The following is a 6,784-nucleotide window of genomic DNA, read 5'->3' as shown; positions in this document are numbered from 1 at the left end:
GAGAGAGATCAAACACATAGCTACTGGTACATACCCTCAGCCCCGAGGGAGAACTACTCCCTCCTCGTCATGGAGAGCACCAGGATGATGAAGATGGCCACCGGGGAAGGATTGCCCCCTTCGGCAGGGTGCCGGAACGGGTCTAGATTGGTTTTTGGTGGCTACAGAGGCTTCTGGCGGCGGAACTCCCGATCTAATCTCCGTTCTGGAAGTTTTAGGGTATATGGAGTTATATAGGCAGAAGAAGCACGTGAGGGGAGCCACGGGGGCCCCACGAGGCAGGGGGGCATGCCCCCACCCTCGTGGGCAGCTCCCGTATTTTCTGACGTGAGGTCCAAGTCCATCAGGTGTGTTTCCTTCCAAAAATAACTTCTCCAGTTGATTTCATTTCGTTTCGACTCCGTCTGATATTCCTTTTCTTCAAAACACTGAAATAGGCATAAAACAGCAAATCTAGGTTGGGCCTCCGGTTAATAGGTTAGTCCCAAAAATAATATAAAAGTGGATAATAAAGCCCAATATTGCCCAAAACAGTAGATAATATAGCATGGAGCAATCAAAAATTATAGATACGTTGGAGACGTATCAAGCATCCCAGCTTAATTCCTGCTCGTCCTCGAGTAGGTAAATGAAAAAAAGATAATTTTCGGTGTGGAATGCTAGTTGGCATAATTTCAATGTAATTCTTCTTGCTTGTGATATGAATATTCAGATCCGAAAGATTCAAGACAAAAGTTTATATTGACATAAAAATAATAATACTTCAAGCATACTAACTAAGCAATCATGTCTTCTCAAAATAACATGGCCAAAGAAAGTTCATCCCTACAAAATCATATAGTTTAGTCATCCTCCATTTTCGTCACACAAGAATGCTCTCATCATGCACAACCCCGATGACAAGCCAAGCAATTGTTTCATACTTTAGTAATCTCAAACTCATAAACTTTCAGGTAATACATGATCGCGAGCCATGGATATAGCACTACGGGTGGAATAGAATAATGAGGGGGGTTATGTGGAGAAGACAAGAAAGGAGAAAGTCTCACATCAACGAGGCTAATCAATGGGCTATGGAGATGCCCACCGATTGATGTTAATGCGAGGAGTAGGGATTGCCATGCAACGGATGCACTAGAGCTATAAATGTATGAAAGCTCAACAAAAGAAACTAGTGGGTGTGCATCCAACTTGGTTGCTCACGATGACCTAGGGCACTTGAGGAGGCCCATTGTTGGAATATACAAGCCAAGTTCTATAATGAAAAATTCCCACTAGTATATGAAAGTGACAGAACAAGAGACTCTCTATCATAAAGATCATGGTGCTACTTTGAAGCACAAGTGTGGAAAAAGGATAGTAACATTGTCCCCCTTTTTTTTTGGCCTTTCTTTTTTTTGGCCTTTCTTTTTTTTGGCCTTTCTTTTTTTGGGACAATGCTCTATTAATGATGATCATCACACTTCTATTTATTTACAACTCAATGATTACAACTCGATACTTAGAACAAAATATGACTCTATATGAATGCCTCCGGCGGTGTACCGGGATTGCGATGAATCAAGTGTGACATGTATGAAAAATTATGAACGGTGGCTTTGCCACAAATACGATGTCAACTACATGATCATGCAAAGCAATATGACAATGATGAATGTGTCATGATGAACGGAATGATGGAAAGTTGCAGGCAATATATCTCGGAATGGCTATGGAAATGCCATAATAGGTAGGTATGATGGCTGTTTTGAGGAAGATATAAGGAGGTTTATGAGTGACAGAGTGTAACATATCACGGGGTTTGGATGCACCGGCGAAGTTTGCACCAACTCTCAATGTGAGAAAGGGCAATGCACGGTACCGAAGAGGCTAGCAATGATGGAAGGGTGAGAGTGCATATAATCCATAGACTCAACATTAGTCATAAAGAACTCACATACTTATTGCAAAAATCTACAATTCATCAAAAACCTCGGCACTACGCGCATGCTCCTAGGGGGATAGATTGGTAGGAAAAGACCATCGCTCATCCCCTACCGCCACTCATAAGGAGGACAATGAAATAACACCTCATGTTTGAAATTTGTTACATAACGTTTACCATACGTGCATGCTACGGGACTTGCAAACTTCAACACAAGTATTTCTCAATTTCACAACTACTCAACTAGCACGACTTTGATATTATTACCTCCATATCTCAAAACAATTATCAAGCATCAAACTTCTCTTAGTATTCAACACACTCATAAGAATTCTTTCAAATCTTTTATGCTTAGCATATTAGGATTTTAAGAAAATTACCATTCTATTTAAGACTCTCAAAATAATATAAGTGAAACATGAGAGTTCATCTATTTCTTCAAAATAAAACTACCACCATGCTCTAAAAGATATAAGTGAAGCACTTAGAGCAAACAACAAACTACTCCGAAGAATATAAGTGAAGATCAATGAGTAGTCGAATAATTATGCAACTATGTGAAGACTCTCTAACATTTAATAATTTCAGATCTTGGTATTCTATTCAAACAGCAAGCAAAACTAAAGAAAATAAAACGACGCTCCAAGCAAAACACATATCATGTGGTAAATAAAAATATAGCTCCAAGTAAAGTTACCGATGAACGAAGACGAAAGAGGGGATGCCTTCCGGGGCATCCCCAAGCTTAGGCTCTTGGCTATCCTTGAATATTACCTTGGGTTGCCTTGGGCATCCCCAATCTTAGGCTCTTGCCACTCCTTATTCCATAGTCCATTGAATCCTTACCCAAAACTTGAAAACTTCACAACACAAAACTTAACAGAAAACTCGTAAGCTCCGTTAGTATAAGAAAATAAATCACCACTTCAAGGTACAGTAATGAACTCATTATTTATTTATATTGGTGTTAAACCTATTGTATTCCAACTTCTCTATGGTTTATAAACTATTTTACTAGCCATAGATTCATCAAAATAAGTAAACAACACATGAAAAACAGAATCTGTCAAAAGCAGAACAGTCTGTAGTAATCTGGATCAAACGTATACTTATGGAACTCATAAAATTCTCAAATAACTTGCTGGACCTGAGGAATTTATCTATTAATCATCTTCAAAAATAATTAACTAAATATCACTCTCCAAATAAAAATGGCAGTAGTTCTCGTGAGCGCTAAAGTTTCTGTTTTTTATAGCATGATCAACAAGACTTTCCCTAAGTCTTCCCAAAGGTTCTACTTGGCACAAACACTAATTAAAAGCATAAAACCACATATAAACAGAGGATAGATGAATTATTTATTACTAAACAGGAACAAAAAGCAAGGAACAAAAATAAAGTTGGGTTGCCTCCCAACAAGCGCTATCGTTTAACGCCCCTAGCTAGGCATGATGATTTCAATGATGCTCACATAAAAGATAAGAATTGTAACATAAAGAGAGCATCGTAAGGAATATGACTAGCACATTTAAGTCTAACCACTTCCTATGCATAGGGATTTTGTGAGCAAACAATTTATGGGAACAATAATCAACTAGCATAGGAGAGCAAAACAAGCATAACTTCAAAATTTTAAGCATATAGAGAGGAAACTTGATATTATTGCAATTCCTACAAGCATATATTCCTCCCTCATAATAATTTTCAGTAGCATCATGAATGAATTCAACAATATAACCAGAACCTAAAACATTCTTTTCATGATCTACAAGCATAGAATTACTCTCCACATAAGAAAATTTCTTCTCATGAATAATAGTGGGAGCAAACTCAACAAAGTAACTATCATGAGATTGAAAATTGAAATCGAGATGACAAGTTTCATTGTTATCATTATTCTTTAAAGCATACGTGTCATCACAATAATCATCATAAATAGGTGGCATGCTCTCATCATAGTAAATTTGCTCATCAAAACTTGGGGGACAAAAAATATCATCTTCATCAAACATAGCTTCCCCAAGCCTGTGGCTTTACATATCATTAGCATCATGGATATTCAAGGAATTCATACTAACAACATTGCAATCATGCTCATCATTTAAATATTTAGTGCCAAACATTTTATGGATTTCTTCTTCTAGCACTTGAGCACAATTTTCCTTTCCATCATACTCACGAAAGATATTAAAAAGATGGAGCGTATGAGACAAACTCAATTCCATTTTTTTGTAATTTTCTTTTATAAACTATACTAATGATAAAACAAGAAACTAAAAGACTCGATTGCAAGATCTAAAGATAGACCTTCAAGCACTCACCTCCCCGGCAATGGCGCCAGAAAAGATCTTGATGTCTACTACACAACCTTCTTCTTGTAGACGCTGTTTGGCCTCCAAGTGCAGAGGTTTGTAGGACAGTAGCAAATTTCCCTCAAGTGGATGACCTAAGGTTTATCAATCCATAGGAGGCGTAGGATGAAGATGGTCTCTCTCAAGCAACCCTGCAACCAAATAACAAAGAGTCTCTTGTGTCCCCAACACACCCAATACAATGGTAAATTGTATAGGTGCACTAGTTCGGCGAAGAGATGGTGATACAAGTGCAATATGGATGGTAGATAAAGGTGTTTGTAATATGAAATTATAAAAACAGCAAGGTAACTAATGATAAAAGTGAGCGTAAACGGTATTGTAATGCGTGGAAATAAGGCCTAGGGTTCATACTTTTGCTAGTGTAAGTTCCCTCAACGATACTAACATAATTGGATCACATAACTATCCCTCAACATGCAACAAAGAGTCACTCCAAAGTCACTAATAGTGGAGAACGAACGAAGAGATTATGGTAGGGTACGAAACCACCTCAAAGTTATTCTTTCCAATCAATCCGTTGGGCTATTCCTATAAGTGTCACAAACAGCCCTAGAGTTCGTACTAGAATAACACCTTAAGACACAAATCAACCAAAACCCTAATGTCACCTAGATACTCCAATGTCACCTCAAGTATCCATGGGTATGATTATACGATATGCATCACACAATCTCAGATTCATCTATTCAACCAACACAAAGGACCTCAAAGAGTGCCCAAAGTTTCTACCGGAGAATCACACGAAAACGTGTGCCAACCCCTATGCATAGGTTCCCAATGTCACGAAACCCGCAAGTTGATCACCAAAACATACATCAAGTGGCACGTGATATCCCATTGTCACCACAGATACGCATGGCAAGACATACATCAAGTGTTCTCAAATCTTTAAAGACTCAATCCAAGATTACTTCAAAGGGGAAACTCAATTCATTACAAGAGAGAAGAGGGGGAAGAGAAACATAGGATCCAACTATAATATCAAAGCTCGCGATACATCAAGATCGTATCATCTCAAGAACACGAGAGAGAGAGAGAGATCAAACACATAGCTACTGGTACATACCCTCAGTTCCGAGGGAGAACTAGTCCCTCCTCGTCATGGAGAGCACCAGGATGATGAAGATGGCCATCGGGGAAGGATTGCCCCCTCCGGCAGGGTGCCGGAACGGGTCTAGATTGGTTTTTGGTGGCTACGGAGGCTTCTGGCAGCGGAACTCCCGATCTAATCTCCGTTCTGGAAGTTTTAGGGTATATGGAGTTATATAGGCAGAAGAAGCACGTCAGGGGAGCCACGGGGGCCCCACGAGGCAGGGGCGCGCCGTAGGGGGGTGGGCGCGCCCCCCACCCTCGTGGGCAGCTCCCGTATCTTCTGACGTGAGATCCAAGTCCATCAGGTGTGTTTCCTTCCAATAATAACTTCTCCAGTTGATTTTGTTCCGTTTCGACTCTGTCTGATATTCCTTTTCTTCAAAACACTGAAATAGGCATAAAACAGCAAATCTGGGCTGGGCCTCCGGTTAATAGGTTAGTCCCAAAAATAATATAAAAGTGGATAATAAAGCCCAATATTGCCCAAAACAGTAGATAATATAGCATGGAGCAATCAAAAATTATAGATATGTCGGAGACGTATCACGTACCCCCAAACGATCAGAAACGGAGCCAAAACCCTAATTCCACCGCCGCAACTTTCTGTATCCACGAGATCCCATCTTGGGGCCTGTTCCGGAGCTTCGCCGGAGGGGGTATCCATCACGGAGGGCTTCTACATCATCACCATAGCCCCTCCGATGGTGTGTGAGTAGTTCACCTCAGACGTACGGGTCCATAGTTATTAGCTAGATGGCTTCTTCTCTCTTTTTGGATCTCAATACAATGTTCTCCCCCTCTCTTGTGGAGATCTATTCGATGTAATCTTCTTTCTGCGGTGTGTTTGTGGAGACTGGTGAATTGTGGGTTTATAATCAAGTCTATCTATGAACAATATTTGAATCTTCTCTGAATTCTTTTATGTATGATTGGTTATCTTTGCATGTCTCTTCGAATTATCAGTTTGGTTTGGCCTACTAGATTGATCTTTCTTGCAGTGGGAGAAGTGCTTAGCTTTGGGTTCAATCTTGAGGTGTCCTTTCCCAGTGACAGTAGGGGCAGGAAGGCACGTATTGTATTGTTGCCATCGAGGATAACAAGATGGGGTTTTCACCATATTGCATGAGTTTATCCCTCTACATCATGTCATCTTGCTTAAAGCGCTACTCTGTTTTCATTAATTTAATACTCTAGATGCATGCTGGATAGCGGTCGATGAGTGGAGTAATAGTAGTAGATGCAGGCAGGAGTCGGTCTACTTGTCTCGGACGTGATGCCTATATACATGATCATGCCTATATATTCTCATAACTATGCTCAATTCTGTCAATTGCTCAACAGTAATTCGTTCACCCACCGTAAAATACGTATGCTCTTGAGAGAAGCCACTAGT

Source organism: Triticum dicoccoides, chromosome 7A (genome assembly GCF_002162155.2).
Source record: "Triticum dicoccoides isolate Atlit2015 ecotype Zavitan chromosome 7A, WEW_v2.0, whole genome shotgun sequence".
NCBI classification, from domain to species: domain Eukaryota; kingdom Viridiplantae; phylum Streptophyta; class Magnoliopsida; order Poales; family Poaceae; genus Triticum; species Triticum dicoccoides.
Note: the sequence above shows the minus strand (reverse complement) of the source record.